We start from the raw sequence: 15,643 nt of genomic DNA, 5'->3' as shown, positions 1-15,643 counted from the left end.
TGTGAGTGACCATTTAAAAAATCTAGAAGGAATGATTGGAATATGCTTTCTGTTATTTCACACAGCTATTCATATCTCAGTCCATGATGGTTGTGTTCTGACATATGCTGTCAAAACAGACAGTTAGTGCACCTGAGTGCACTAATATGCTCTAACTGCCCCAACCTGCCTCACCTGGGGCCCCACCTACAGTCTCCACCCATGGGCTTGGGAGATCCATTTAAGCTCAACCCCAAGCCTTAGCTCTTGTTTTGGCTTGTATCAGAATGAAATCTGTTTTCTTGTTTTTGTTTCTTGGCTGGATTTTGGCTTGTGTTGGAGGTATGCAGATGTATCTTTTGTTTTTTTTTTGCTGTTGTTTCTACGGTGAGTTTTAGTGATTGATCACTGTTCCATATCTGATCCTGTTGATAGGACCTTGCTTGTCCTGTTTGACTTAAGTAATTACACTTATACACGTGGAATTGCACTTGAGTTAGTAAGATTTGTTGACCAATGTTCTTGTCTTGTTCTGTGTTACGGATTAGTCCTGCTCTTCTGGCTCTTGAATAGCAACTTCATATTTTAGAATGCATGTCATCAGATGGTTCTCTTTTCTTTTTGAAAATGAGCCTTCCTCACAAGTGTTTATAGTGCACACTTAGATCTTAAATTACTTAATTATGACTGAAATGTTTGAATTGAAATATTACTAAGCTTTAGATTGGACTTTACCATATTTTAGTGTGATGCAGGCAAGGAATTCTAGTTATTAGGAAAAGAAAGCTGGCAAACTTTGTTAGCTCATGTGGTGGAAATGTAAGCCATGGCCTGAACCAGTGATTGAGCACCTGATGGGAACCCAGGGGAGCTCAGGTGCATTCAATGCATCTGAGTGAGTGGAAAGGGTGGAGCCAGGATCCACCCCTTCCCAGATCTTATTTATGGGTTAGCAGGGGGAGGTGAAGCTGTCTTGCTGGAAGTCCTTGCCTGCTGGAGGCCTTCTGATGGTAAGTAGTTTCTGTTCCTTTGTTTCTGTGTTGATAGCTGCTGCATTTGTGCTTGTACTCATTTTCTGTAGTCTGGGACTGTGCAACCCTGCTATTATTGTAGTACTTTCCATTGTGTTACAGCATCATAGTGTTGTCGTGAAGCTCTGGTGTCTATTTCTCTGTTCCCCTTAACTCTAGATGTTTGCTTATTCCCACAGTGAAAAATGCTACTACTTTTGAATTTCTAGCATTTCTTTGTCAGATGCTTATGTCTACTTTATATTGGTATGTACGTGAGTAAATCAAAGGGAATTAATTCTTATATCAAAATAAAAATGTGTGAGTTCTTACTACCTTTTTCCTTTAGCTATTGAAGAATTTCTTCGTTTTATTTCAAGTTGTTGATTTAGAGTGAATGAATTACTTGGGAAAAGCTAGGCTTGAAAATAACTTGTAGTCTTAATTCAATTCTATTATGTTTCTACCACTGCTAGTTGGTTTATCTTCAGTTTTTGGTTGTATGAATCCTGGAAATATTGAGTATCTGTTCAAATTCAAAGTAGACTTACATCTTCTGGTAAAGGAAGTGTAATGAGAGATCTTAAAGCTTCAAGAACTGACTGTGAACTAAAAAGAAAAACCTTCTTGTCCTAATGAGAAGGCATGCAAGTGCTCAGAGGCAGAGAGACTGTCTTATAATGAGCAGTGAAAAGCTGGTGGTTGAAATCTTCATTTTGCAAGCTATCATCTTCGTGCAATTGAGTGTTGTTATACCCATTCAGAGCAGGCAAAAATTTTAGGAGATAGTGTTCTATATTATGCTTTCTACTTGCCACTTGCATAGCTAGTACCATAAATTCTACATAACTCTATATGCTCCATTTACCTTTGTGGAAAGCAGTATCTGAGCTGTGTGTATTGTTGTGTAAGTATAAAGCAGTATCTGAGCTGTGTGTATTGTTGTGTAAGTATCTAGAAATTTGATTTTTTTTTAATCTACTACAGAAGTGGGAGATAAGAAGGTTTTTCCACTTTTGGGTGTTTGCCTGTCAGAGGCAAGGAATACTTTGTGAATAAGTTTTTGGAAAAACTGGTCTGACTGATGTTCTAAACGTGCTATGGCTGGAAAGAGAGTGGTGTAAGCTTTTCTGTGCATTTGTCTGAAGCAAGCAGGCCTGATCTAAATGAGTTGGCATGTTGGGCCATGAAGGGGGGAATTTGGATTTGTGGATGGTTGCTGTAGTGTTTAAACTGTGCACCATTCCCATTGGTGCTAGTAAAACAGTGAGAAGCCAGAGTACTTTACTGATCAGTATACTGGCCTTATATAGGGTCATATTTCTTATCTACTCAGCAGTGACTTTTTTTTCCCTTGTCTGTGTAGTGTTTTTACTGTGGGAAGGCCTTACACAGGTGCCTGTGGTACCTTATGCTTTTCCACAGTGTTTTCAAGTCTAGAATCAACTAGAATCACTTCAGCACTGCAAGCAGCCTGGCACCCAGCTGCTTCAAATGTGACTGAGAGCAAATTTGCTTGATCTTTATCTCTGCTTGACCTGTTGTCTTGAGCTATATCTTTCAGGAGGACTGTATTCTACATCTGGATTTATTTATTAACCATTTCTGTGGGTTCTGTGTGATCTGGTCAGGAAAGAAATGAAAGGGACTTATATTCAGAAGTTAACAACTTCATGCACTGACTTTCTTGTTCTTTTGGTCTTGCCTCTGTTGTCGAGCCTTGGGTGTTTGTAGAGGAACTGCCATAGCTGTGAAGAATTTCTTTCCACTTATTTCCCAAGTTCAGTAGTACAGCCATATTTTCAAGCATGGGAAACAGCTAGTCATCTGCAAGGGCTTTATCAGAATTGATAATAGAACATAAGGTTCAGACTCTCTGTGAGTGTAAACTACTTTGGCTTCAAAGAAGCTGTACTGACAGCTGTGTTTGGATGACTTCAGCATTAGGTCAAATTGTAGTTATTTCAACAAAAATACCTTAGATAAAACCTGTGAAACAGAGGACCAGTTCTAGCTCACAGTGGAATTAAAACCCAAAGTGGAAGAGGAGCACAGGCAGTTCCTAGTATCCTAAATGCTGCAGCCAAACCAGCAAAAGGTTTAAGGAAATGACTCACAGTACTCAGAAGAAAGAAAAACATCATAGTAATGGCGAGAAAAGCTAGGTTAATGTAACCATACTGTTGAAGTTGAGTTTACTAGCCCACAGAGGCAGAGACAGGAAGCAGTGAAATGACTGAATTACATTCCTAAAACAAGTCTGTAATAGTGTTTTATCAGGTTAGTGACTGTAAATATCCAAGAACTTCAGCAGGCATGGAGAAATACATTTCGCACATGGATGTTTTTACGTGGACATGCTGAAGTAGATGCATTTGCACATGCAACAGATGGAGATTTGATCCAGACATATCAGTATATCAAATGTCCTTTGGTAATACCGAAAAGTGTTTTACGTTGCTTAATAAATGCTTGACTCTTGATCCTCATATGTTTTAGATGCTACTTCCAAAGAAAGTGTTGATGCTTTCTGGGTTAATATTTGTATTACATCTCTTTCAGAAGAGATGGGGGAAAAAAACCTCAAAGTAAAACTTAGTGGGATAATAGTGTAGAAATGCGTTCTATCTTACTGCATGAGCTATGAGAATTGAAGTGAAACCTGGGTTTATTCTGTGATTACAAGGATCACACGTTGGCAGAGTTCATCTTAATTACAGCTCAAGTGATACTGCTAGCTTTCTTTTCTGAATGATTCCTTCTATTTTGTTCTGTAAACAATTGGTGTTGCCTTTAGATTAATCTCCAAATGTATTTTGGCTGCAGATAGCAGGGTTGTCTGATTGACAGCCTTTCTTTTAAAGGAACGCTCAAAGGATGAACAGACAGGAGGCTGTGGACATGAACTTGTGCTTGGAGTCATGAACAGATTCAATTCAGGACATGACCATGAGCAGCACTATGCAAGTGGCCCTGTTCTGACCATGGGAGTGAACTTGCCTTTGGAAATCCTATTTACTTAATTCAGTCTTATTCTGTTTTCATCTTTATGCAGGAATTGTGTACAGTTTTTATCTGTATTTGTTTTTCCAAACTGTTACATGATCTTATTCCAAATGCTGTTTCTATGTGCAGTTGTCTAGTTTGGTACAAGAATGTTCTATGGAACTTCACTAATGGTTTATCTTACTATTCCAAGATAAATCACATCTGTTAGTTCTCCTTATGGGAATCTGTAACATGCTCTTTACAAATCTGGCTATTCTTTAAGCCATACACATTTAAAAATCATTTACTAGTTTGTTCCAGAATCATCTGCTTCTTTCCAATCTCTCATTTTCTGGTTTTTAGTTAGGTGCTGTGCTCTTGCGTTTTTTTTGAGCTTCACTTTTTTTATTAGGAGTTTGTTCCACATATTTTTGGGGGGTTCCTCCACTTTCCTCCCGTATTGTTTTCTGAGTTAGTCACTTGCATGGAGTGCTAGTCAGAGTCTTTAGGAAATACAGAGCCTCTGCTATGGTAACTTGAATTCCTCATTTTCTCTTGTTTTGCGTAATGCTCTCAATTCCTACTGGAGAGGGCATGAGGGTAGAGTTAGGTTTGGCATGGAAACACTGTTGGCTAACAGAGGCAGCAAGTAGTCTCTTCCCTAAAGCTACATGTTCAAATCACCAAGTGAATAGTCATCATCTGTGAGGCTGACCACACTAATGTGCTGTTTTTCTGGCAGCAGAAGGAACAGATGTACTTCCCAAAGGGCTAAACTGTTGCCTGCTGGAATTGTCTCTCTGTATTTAGTCTGCGTAGGGGAGTATACATAAACGAGTTTATAAAAATAAAAAAGGTTGAAAGTAGATGTTCATTTTATGTTCATTTAAAATAAAAATTAACCACCTAGTTTATTCCAGTGACAGTGTGCAAAAACCACTGCCTTTGGCTTCTCCATGGTTTAGTCTTTCTGCAGAGCTGTGAACAACATCAGTAAAAATGAATTTGCTTTTTAAGTGTAGCTTGGAGCAGTGGCTGGCTAGGGCTGTTAGCAACAATTTTCTACAATGAAGACACAACATGCAAGGGACTTCATAAGTGTGTGTATGTGTACCAGTCTGCATGCTTTCAGAGTGATGCGGTGTTGAAACTGGTGCAGCCACTGGGACAGTTTAAAGCCATTTGAGCTTCTCAGTGAGCCTCAGATAGCTCTAGGAGACATACCTGCATATTGAACCGTGGGGCTTGCTGTACTTTGTTTTATAACTATCAGAGTTCAGTGATACTGTACTTCTGTATGCAGCTATAGTACAGAGTGATGCATGGATGAAATACAAAGTAATTAGTCTTCCATTCCTTTTTTTTTTTTTTTTTACCTTAGTATGTGCTCTTTTAAATGAGTTGAATTACTAACTTGACTTGGTTAACCCTAGGGGAAGGCCTTTTAATTATTAACTTAAATAGTTGTGGGAGTCTTGTACATTTTACTCTAAGAATGTTATGCATTCTTTAGTAAAATAGTCTGTGTCTTATCTGACTCTTTCTGGATATTTAAAATAAACAGATATTAAAATATACAATGCAAAACCACGGCTGACTAAATTATGCTTAAGAGGTGTGGCAGTGATTCCAACTAACAAAGAACAGTATCCTTCTATAGCCATCCTGCAAGGGATAGACACTATTAGAGCTGGTGGAGTTGAAGAGCGGTGTGATTTCAGAGTGTTGTAAGAAAACATTGAGTTGGGGACCCTTATTTACAGGACATGATAACAGTGCAATACAAGGACTTGTATCCAGATGCTGCATGCTAATTTGTTTGTTAAATAATCTGTACCCTACTTGCCTTCATTTTGTGTAACATACTGTGACTAGTGCTAAAGTGGCAAAAGCTGTGATGTTTGTCTTGAGGTGAGAGCAGATGACGTACATGATATATACAAAAGTAGTCTAACAGATAATTAATCCACTAGTGGATATGAGGTTACTGGAATGACCCTATATAGGTGTAGAGGAACAGATTGCTGGAATCTCCTGTGAGATGTAGTAATCAGCTGGAGAACTCACCTGCAATATCCCCTCTCTCAAGAGGGAGGCAGAACAGGATTCAGATCCTTCAGTGGGCACTCTGTACATGTACACATGTACATTAATATACATGTTCCATTGATATGGTGAAAATTCTGGACACAACTGCTTTGAAATAGCTAAAGCTATTGCTGATGTATGTTTCTTGATATTAAGATACCTAGAAGCTGATAATTAAGTACAGAATTGTAAGAAGCTGTAATTAGCAACAGTGCTTCAGCTTGGCTTTAAGTATAAGGATAAATTAACCAATATCAGTGGGCTCAAGAATATAATTTATGCATTTAAGTGTACTGTTGGAGCAGTTGTATACTGCAAACAGCAACATGTGAGAATGTGTTTCAGGAAGCAAGTACAATGCGCAGCAAGAAATGGAAGAGTATTTGGTTTCTATTAGGTGCAGGTCTGAGAGCCCAAGGTTGACAACTGGGGCTAGTTTTGTAGCAAGTAGATTTGCTGTCTTATATAGAGGTGTTCTGACTCATGACAGTTTTCTGTATAGTTGTTCCGTGTTTTAATAGGAGAACTTGATGTAAGGATGCTTTGGAAAACCTGCTGACTACTGGTATTCCAGTGGTAAGGAAGCATTGCTAGTTAGCTACCATGAACATTTTTGTGAAAACTTTTTGTTATGGAGTAGATAAAACAATGGCTAATCATTAAATTTCCATGTGCTCATACCAGACTGAATTTCAAAAGCAACATTCCTGTGTCTTACAAATGAGCTACCATGGCACTGATTCCTGAGCTATGAGAAAATGTTTTCCTTGGTTTACAGGTGGGTTAATATTGGAAATTCCTATGAACAGTGCCAGATATTATTTGCTCTGATAAAGAACAACAAATTAGTTTTTATCTTGTGTTTGGGAGAAACAAAACCTTCATCTAGATTCAGATAGTGTTTAGGTAGCAAAGGTCAGAATGGTCTTCTTGAATCTTCCTACTGTAGTTCAAGATAGCATATGAAGGTACAACATGTTTACCTCTTCCATCATTATGCATTAGATCACAGAGTTGTTTAAAAAGCTGCCTTTTTGTTAGTAGATCAGGTGCTACTCTTGAAATTCATGATACCTGATGAAGGATTAGTTAAGTGAATGATTTTCAACTTCATGAAAGCAGCTGCTGAGCCATCAGGAAAAGACTGCATTTCTTGACTTAAACATCTTTCATGAGTGTGATTATTTTCATTTTCAGACTACTAAGGGCTTTGGGATCATTTTCCTGAACTTTCTGTTCTGTCTGGTTGAAATGAACCAGTCTCCATCATGACGATTAGCTTGACTGGCTGGAAATACTAAGGAAAGTTCCTTGAGCTTTTGGAGGGTTTTTCCTCTTCCCCAGAAGCTGGACTTTTCTTCTGGCTTGTACCTTGGCAGGTGGACCTTAGGGATGCTCCTGTAGCCTTTAGTCAGGTTGTACTCCCAGTGAAGCAGAGCAGAGGCATGCAGTGCAGAGAGTGAATTCCCTTCTGGTAGGGGTTGCACAATTAGTCCCAAGGGGAGCTGCATCTGAAGTGACTGAGGCTATGACTAATAAAAGGGCAAGCATCTTAATTGGCTTGCCTATGGGTAATTATTTAATATGTTCTGCTACCACCCATGGCTTAAATCTCAGAATTGTTGCAGTACTTGGGAGGTAAATGTAAATAGTTTAGTCTTTCAAAATAGTCTTTCAAAAGTCTGAATTGAAATATAATTGTAGCATGAATGTAGACATCTATCTAAAGTGCAAGAAGAATGTGTAATTAAAAAACCTAACCTGGAGAAAATCTTTTTGAAGAATACTGTATGTATCAGTGTATATATAGTGGAGTGGGGGCAATCCTTGAAAGAGTTTATATAGCTTTTAAGATGACATAACTATAGTTTTACAGAACGAATATGGAACCCAACTTAGTTTACAGGTATGTTCCTTATGTTTTCTTTTGCTAGCAGTTCTAATAGTTATGATTTTTTCGTGAATGTAGGATTTTTCATCTCCCATTGCTAAGTAGAATATCTAGAGATTCTTAGGTTAAGGCATTGTGTGGGAAGTCTTCATAGTCTGGATCTAAGTGCTCATGTGAGTAAAAAACTGGGATCGGTCTTTGTTACTTAGTCAGATGAATTGGTAACGTGCATAATGTTCTTATGCTCTGACTGTTAATTGTAGCCTCATGTTTACTCAACACTACAAGGATGTTGTCTTAAAGCCATCTGCAATTAATCATTTTTTAAAAAGAGAATGATTTGGTACATATTTGGTATCTGATGTAAGAAATGTATTTTTTTCCCATTCTATTGACAAATGAAATAAATAAGCTGTTGCAGGACTCTTCTGTAACTCTGGAAAGTAAATGTACCTCTAATAGTTTATGATGGCTTGAAATCAGCCTTGGTAGAAAGCCTAAAAATTCCTGCTTCCTGTTGAAAGCACATTCAGCACACTGGGACACGTTTGTCTGGATGTAATATGTAGAAGGTCTACTTTTTTTATTTACACTAAATTTTCAGTGATTCCTGTTATTTCAAACCACATACACCCACACAGCTATGGTTACTTGGAATCTGTCTTGACTGGAATATATCAGGAGTAATTGGGTTGGTATGCCATCTTTTGTTGATAATTGGAAACTCTTGGATCTGACACAAGAAGCTAACAAATTCTCTGTACTTAGCCATATGTTTTAGAAGTTCTTGCAACAGCAATTTTCAGGTCATTTGTCTAGCTGGAATTCGAGAAGAAACATATGGCTACTGCCCATGTCCTGCCTTAGTATTCTAAAGAGTATTCTTTCATAACTAGAAAAGAGATCATTAACTGGCAAATTATTCATAGACCTAGCTGGAACTGTACCAGATATGCACAGAGTCCTGGAAGGCTATTTTGATACCTTATATTTGGAATTGTTTGGGCAGCGATGCTTCTCTTTTCAGTAAGACAAATGAAACACTACAAAGCAGTTCATCTCACTTAAACTGAACTGTATGGCAGCTTCACACAGAGTACTTTTCATGTGTGATAGTGAATAGAAAAGAAACTTGCTAATAAAGAAATCATGGCTTTAGCTGTAACTTGATTCCCAATGAGCTGTATAAAGCTATCGCTTATAGTCAAGTAATTAAAGTGCTCAGATGCATAGCAAAGATGACTGTTTTTTAATTTTAGTGGATACATCTGCTTTAAGACTGTTCCAGACTTCAGTTTCAGAGGGCCCTTTGTATAAAAGTTAAAATATTCTCTGGTGCCACCTAATGGTAAAATTGTACAGTTACTTGAAACTGAGAATAAACAGTGGGTACCCACCACATTTATTATTGCAGCAAGATCTGTTGGGATCAGTTCTGTGGCCTGAATATATATATATGTATATGTAGCAAAAAGATGGCTTCTGAAATAAATTGTTTCCAGTCAAAACATTTTGCTGTCAAAGGAAAAAGTATGGTGAAACCTTTACTGCTCCCTTTAACTTTTAACTGAACTGATCCTTATAAGGTTTGGATGCAAGCCTGAACCAAAACAGTTAGGTTTTATATTAAAGCTGCATTCTGAAACCTCTAATTTTGTGGAAGACCAAAGAGCACAGTATGCAGCTCTCTTACAGAGATCTTAGATTTGTCTGGATTTTTTTTGTTGCCACAGCTCTACAGTTTGCTAGTCCCAGCTGACTTCTGGCAATCTGGAAGATCCCCCTCTGAAGATGGGAAATGCAGCATGGAAATGTGGCGCTAGTGCCACTCCTTTTGTACCACTTGTGTAACATCTGTCTCAGAGCAGTTTGCTGTCTGCAGTTGGTAGCTGCTTGGTGACCATGCTCCTTTGGACATGCAGCATGCTGGAGGATGTGCAGGAGTACCTTGTGTCCAGCAGAACCAGGAACTGTGTGAGGCAGAGGATGGAAGACAAAACTGATCCAAAAACTCTCTATGAAGCCTTGTGAGTTGCTCAGGAGGAAGGTTCCTGTAGATGAATCGTGGCCTAGAAGGAGGCTTCTTCATCTGCTTTTAGTAATCCTTGGGAGAAATGGATCTGCTCACTCCTGTGAAGGCTATGTCTAATTCTTTATTTCCATTCATTCATGATTGTCTAGTTTGATCTTTATTCATTTGCTTAAACAAACTTGAGCAGTGGGGTCTGAGCTTGCTTTCAGATTTACTGTTGTCACTGCCTTGCAATTGCAATTTATACGTGCTTTTCCTTGGGAGGGATGCAGAGTTGTACTATGGGGAAGAAAATGTAACCTCCTACTTGAAACAAAGTAAAAATAGATGTGAATATTTTGCTCAAGTCTGCAGAGAAAGAGCTGTAATGGGACAATAATAGATATAATTCTTGATCCTTGTATGAATCTAGTGGGTGGGACAGTGTAGCCAAAAGATGTTGCGAAAGAACTACTTAATTATTTCTCAGTCCTCTGGAAAAGAATGTTCAGAATGCATTGACTGATCAATTCCGCTATCACACATTTTCTGAATACCTGGTTAGGATGGAATTATCATTTGAGGCAAGTAAACAACAATACCCTAGAGGCAATGAATGGTTTTATCCAAATAGCTGAAATATTGGATTTCCTACTGACTTCTGACTCTCAGAAGGCTATTAAAAATAATGCAGTTATTAGTTACTCATCAGAACTTACTGTGCCCAGCATGTAGGCTGCTCGCTTCCGCTCTAATATCTTGTTCTAAACAATAGATTTACAGATGTTTGGCATGTTGTGAATCATCTTTTGCTTTTCAGTCCTTCCAGGAAAAACAGTCCTTGCAAATAAAAATGACTTGGATGAATAGGAGTTCAGGTATCACTTCTAGAGAAGCTTAATTGCTGATGAAGTGACTAATTTGCTTTTATTTTAGCTGTGGAACAGTTGTATTTGGATTGGAAGTTAATCTTTTCTGCTAGTTATTCTCTTCTGGGACAAGAAATCCCACCTTCTTTCTCACAGCTCTTGCAAATTGAGAATCAGTATGTATGAATAGCATAAATAAAGCAGAGATATAAGTAGCATTTTTTCCCATTGCATAAGCATGACTAGGGAGGAAAATATGGGTCAAATTATTTGCAGATGCAAATTGTTGTGGCTTCATTGACTTGCTGACATTTTAAAAGATTTTTGCCCAGTAGTGTATGTGCAAAGCACTTCTGATGGTTTGGCCAGTATGTTGGTTTTCAGTCTCAGCTGAGAAACTGGCACTGTGCTTTTGCAAATGTGGCTTTCAGAGGATTGTGCCACACTACAAAACCAGAGTTTTTGGCACAGTTATGAAGCTAACTGCCTGAATACAAGTCTTTTTTTTTTTTTTTTTTTTTTTTTTTTAAGTCAATCTACTAATAAAATTGTTTCCTTCTTTGAGCTGTAGATACTCATTCTCCCTGGATGGATTGTGGATTGTTGTCCTCAAAGGCACTGCTCACAGTCAGTGTTGGTTTCCTCTTCATTGGGATTTTTCTGTGTGGAAAAAAGGTCCAAGAATCTACCAAGTTAAAATTCCCCCTGTACACAGTCAACATCCAGAACCCTTCTGCTTGTCTCTGTAAGGAAATCGTGCTCCTTCATAAATTTGTGGCTGATGATCCACTGACATGGTGCTGTCTACTCCAAATGTTTAACTCCAAATGTTGAAGCTGGTCCTAAATTGTGATGTTGATTTCCCTCAAAGATGCAATTAAACCATTTGTTTCCAACTGGATTGTGTAGAATGGAAGAAAGTGGAGGAAATCAACTTGTTTGTTATAGAGATTCAGCAGCCGAGGCATTAGATGAAACCTTGGCACCATTGCAGTGAGCATCTACAGTTCTGCTCATTCCACACCAGTCATTTTAGCCTCATTTTAAGGGCATGCCTGCTGGAAACAGTGAGAGCCAGAAATGCTGTGTATGGTGTTATTTTCATTTCTTTCTGAGGTTATGGAAAGCCTAACTCTGACTTGTATGCTTCTAGTCTCTTTTATAGCTATTTCAATGTCTTCTGAGTTGTTTTTGTGGCACATTTCTGTGCCTTCTGCTTACACAGCTTTCCAGTCAGGTGTCACCTGTTCTCAGCAGCCTTGAATCCTTTGTTAGAGGCTGGCCGTTTTGCTAGTGGTGCTTCTTAGCCATGCCACAATGGCATGCCTATGCAGTGGGACATGGCAGAGAATTTTTCTCTGCACCTGCGTGAGTAAAACCTACTCAAATGGCTGGCCTAAACTTCTTAATCTGGCTTGCAGTACTTAAGTTGTGCAGAGAGAGGAGCAGAATGGAAAGTGTTGTGTTTTAGCTGCAGCCTTCTCGAGAACATGATCTAGGAATAGAAGAGATGGACAGTGTGTTAATTTCACTGTGGTTCTGTGTTTTTATTGAATGTAACTGATCTGTTAGATAGGAAATCAACATATTACAGCACTCTGTCTGAAGTGTACTGTGTTGTTGTTTTCAGAATCTTTCAATGGAGACTCAGATTATTTACTTAGAGTAATGATCTTAGTACAGACTGCATTCTGAGCTATCTTGCATGTATGTCCTCAGCTACAGGAATACCAGAGCCTTGGGTTTATATGCTGGCACTGAATCTCCTGATTCTGAGTCTCGTTTGATCTCGTCTTGGGGCAGGTTAGCTTTGTTCAAGTACTTCTGTAAGTTTGTTGTAGGGGAATGGTATTTCAGAGAACCTTCCTCAGAGTAAGAGCAGTACAGGAGCATTGGACAGTTTCCCAGGGATGTCCTTGGCCAGAGACATAGGAACATCAGTTCCTAGAAGCAAATCCTCAGGTTCTGGTGAGGCCAGATAATCAGTGACAAACATTCCTGGAGCACCAGCACCTGACAAACTGGGGTCTGTGCTGGATGTCTGTCAGTGTCCCAGGGTGGTGGTGTGATATGAAGCCCTGGCAGAAGCTAAGTCCTCACTAAGAGCATTGCAGGTGAAAAGGGGCAAGAGCACTAAAGGACAAGATAGAGATGTCAGAGGGTGCCTGGGGTCACAACTTAGTGGGCTGAGTATGCCTGAACTGAGCTGTTTCTGTCCTTGGTGCTGCTGTATCTGATTTGTTGGATCTTTGGCCTCTTCACTGATGGCAGTCTAACTTTCAGAGGCATTGGAAACACAGGTGTTAGTCCTTCCAACAGATAACCAGGGGTTGTTCCTCAGCTGTTGCTTCTTGTACCCTTTAGTTTTAAACTTTTTTTTTAAAAAAAAGTAAGCTCCATGTATTTTCTCCTACGTATTTTGCCTTAATAACCTTATCAGCAGGATGCTTGGCTTGTTAAATCTGCTGAAATATTTGCTCCTGATAAGCCTTATCAAATAAACCCTTTCCCCTTCTCATGCAGCATGACACTGCCCTCTCGTGCTTGCAGGCCTGGCTGCAGCACGGTGTTTGGTGTGCTGTCTGGGATGCTCAGCCATCTCCTCACAGCATTGGCTGAATAAGTGACAGCAGCTTGTGCCAGCAGCAGTTAGCTCAGAGTGCTTTCGGCTCATCCTCAAGTTGTGTATCGTGTTTCTTTGCAGAAGAATTCAATAAGAAAGTGATGTACTTAATGTTTGCATCTTTTAGTAAATGTAGCTGGTTTTTACAATGTTATTTCTTAATGTTTTTGACAGATTTGCCCAGGAAATACCTGCTGTTTTGCAGGCAAGCACATCTGCTGTCTGTCTTTTGTTACATAGAAGTGTCGATTTCTCAATCCAGTAAGTGCAGGATAGGCAAGAGTTAGCACAGGTAACAATGGTTAGCTGTGTAGCCTTTGTTCAGCTGAAACTCCAAAGATAAACATCTTTATTTTTTTAACCTGCTTGATGCTGAAGGAGTCTCCAGTTACCAAGTCTTTTTTTTTTTTTTTTTTTTTTTCTAAATGCCAGAGAGCTTCCATTTCTTTAACAGTCCCTGAAAGCCTTTGGCATTTGGGGATCACTGGTTTGGAGTGTTGACAGTGCTTGTTATTTGATTTTTAAAGCCTTGTGCAAAAGCACATCTGGCCTGGATGTTTTGTAGTAGCAACTTTTATAAAATCTATCCCACTGAATTAAAAATCTAATAGTAATAAAGACAAAATGATGTATGTATATACATTAATACCTCAGTTCTCAGTCTCTGAAAGCAAGTCCAGCACTTGAGACCAAAATAGGAAGGCTTATTATAATATGTTATTGAAGCTGGAACCAAGGCTTCAGAATCAGAAGGCATCAGCCAGAAAAAAAAAGCCTTGCAAAGATACAAAGATAAAATAGAAAAATAATTTACTTGCTCAAAACTGTGAAAGCATTCCTGAATCTATTTGTAGGGAGATAGTGAACCAATTTTTCAATAAGTGGGTTGATGAACTTTTCAATAAGTGGGTTGTTAAATAATAGTGAAAAAGGAAGAACAAAAGATGATTCTTAATATCAGATAAATAATTCAAAAATGCCACCAGCCCTTGAAAGTGGTGACAGTCGCTGCTTTTAGGTAGCAATGTATTTCAAAGTATAGAATATGGATGAGATACTGCTACATTCTGAAGTTGTTTGGAAGCTTCTAGCAGTTGGATGAAATACTGGAGAGTGTTGAAGAGCTCCCTGCTGTGTTGGTTTGTCAATGGCAGGTTTAAAAAGCCCATGTTTCCTTATGTCACAGACTGATTGCTGCTGCTTATAACTAGAGTGCAGGAGGTGATGTAAGAGCCTGAGCTGACAGAGAAAGGAGAAGTGGATGTGAAGCCTGTTCTCTCATGTTATGTATCCTGCTCTTGGTGGCAGTGACTGCAGTTTGCTATGTGGAATGGTAGCTTGGAAAAGGAGTCCTTCCATAGAAATAAACTTGGGAAGATATGCATCACCGTGGGCTTTGTTTTTGGCTGTGACAGGACTTGAGGTTACAATAGCTAAAAGCATGGAAATTGTGACCCACCAGTACACACTAAGAAAAATACTTTTGCCTGATAAAGCTGTTGAGGACTTAATTTAAGGGATTCACAAAAGCAGAGCACTGCTGTAATAATCTTCTGCATGAAGAAAAGTCTATTTCCTACAACTCAGATTGAGGGGTGGGCAACATATTGGAAGAATTCCTAGTAGCTTAGGACAGACTGGACTGAAGGAACTGAGCTTCCCCTGAAATTCAGCAAGAAGGGTGCCAACAAGTGGAAGAGGAATGTGTCTTGGGAAATGATTATGGTGAGGCTGCAGAAGCCCAACATTATTCAGATGAGAGAGAGAGAGGGTGGAAAGATGGCAAATGTCTCTAAAAGCAAAAGGGCTTCTGGGTGCTGAGGGCAGGGAGCTGCACATCAAGCAGCTGGTAGGGGCAGGAACACTGTTACATGGAGCCTTCGGATGCTGCAAGGATATATCTGAGCCTTTGCTACCAGAAGAGCAGTGAACAAAGTGGCGCTTGGCTTAGAACTGAGCACCCAAGAGCTGCCTTGTGGGCAGGCTGTAGGCATGAGTGAACTAACAGCAGCTGCACAGACTGGTGCACACAAGCAGAATCACAGTTGAAAGAGCAATGGAATGGAATATTCCCTGCTGCTGCTGGCCTCTGTGCTACAGACCATGCCTGGATGCACACGTGGGCAGTGTGGGTTGTTACCTTGAGGGCAGGCTGCCTGCTCTGCTTATAACAGATGTTTGGTT

General features: G+C 39.3%; 1 long non-coding RNA gene across 2 annotated transcripts in view; it reads left to right on the top strand.

Annotated features, from left to right (window-relative positions):
* Positions 1–262: 262 nt before the first annotated feature.
* LOC122175642 overlaps positions 263–15,643 on the top strand; it is a 34,838-nt gene continuing 19,457 nt past the window's right edge. For both annotated transcript variants that reach the window (XR_006177460.1, XR_006177461.1), the window contains exons 1-2: positions 263–321; positions 933–989. This is a non-coding gene — a long non-coding RNA (uncharacterized LOC122175642). The remainder of the gene's footprint in view (positions 322–932; positions 990–15,643) is intronic.

This window comes from Lagopus leucura, unplaced genomic scaffold (assembly GCF_019238085.1).
Source record: "Lagopus leucura isolate 7727_CA_CO unplaced genomic scaffold, USGS_WTPT01 Super-Scaffold_739, whole genome shotgun sequence".
Lineage (NCBI taxonomy): Eukaryota > Metazoa > Chordata > Aves > Galliformes > Phasianidae > Lagopus > Lagopus leucura.
The sequence above is the reverse complement of the archived record's forward strand: the minus strand, read 5'-3'. Positions and strand labels throughout refer to the sequence as shown.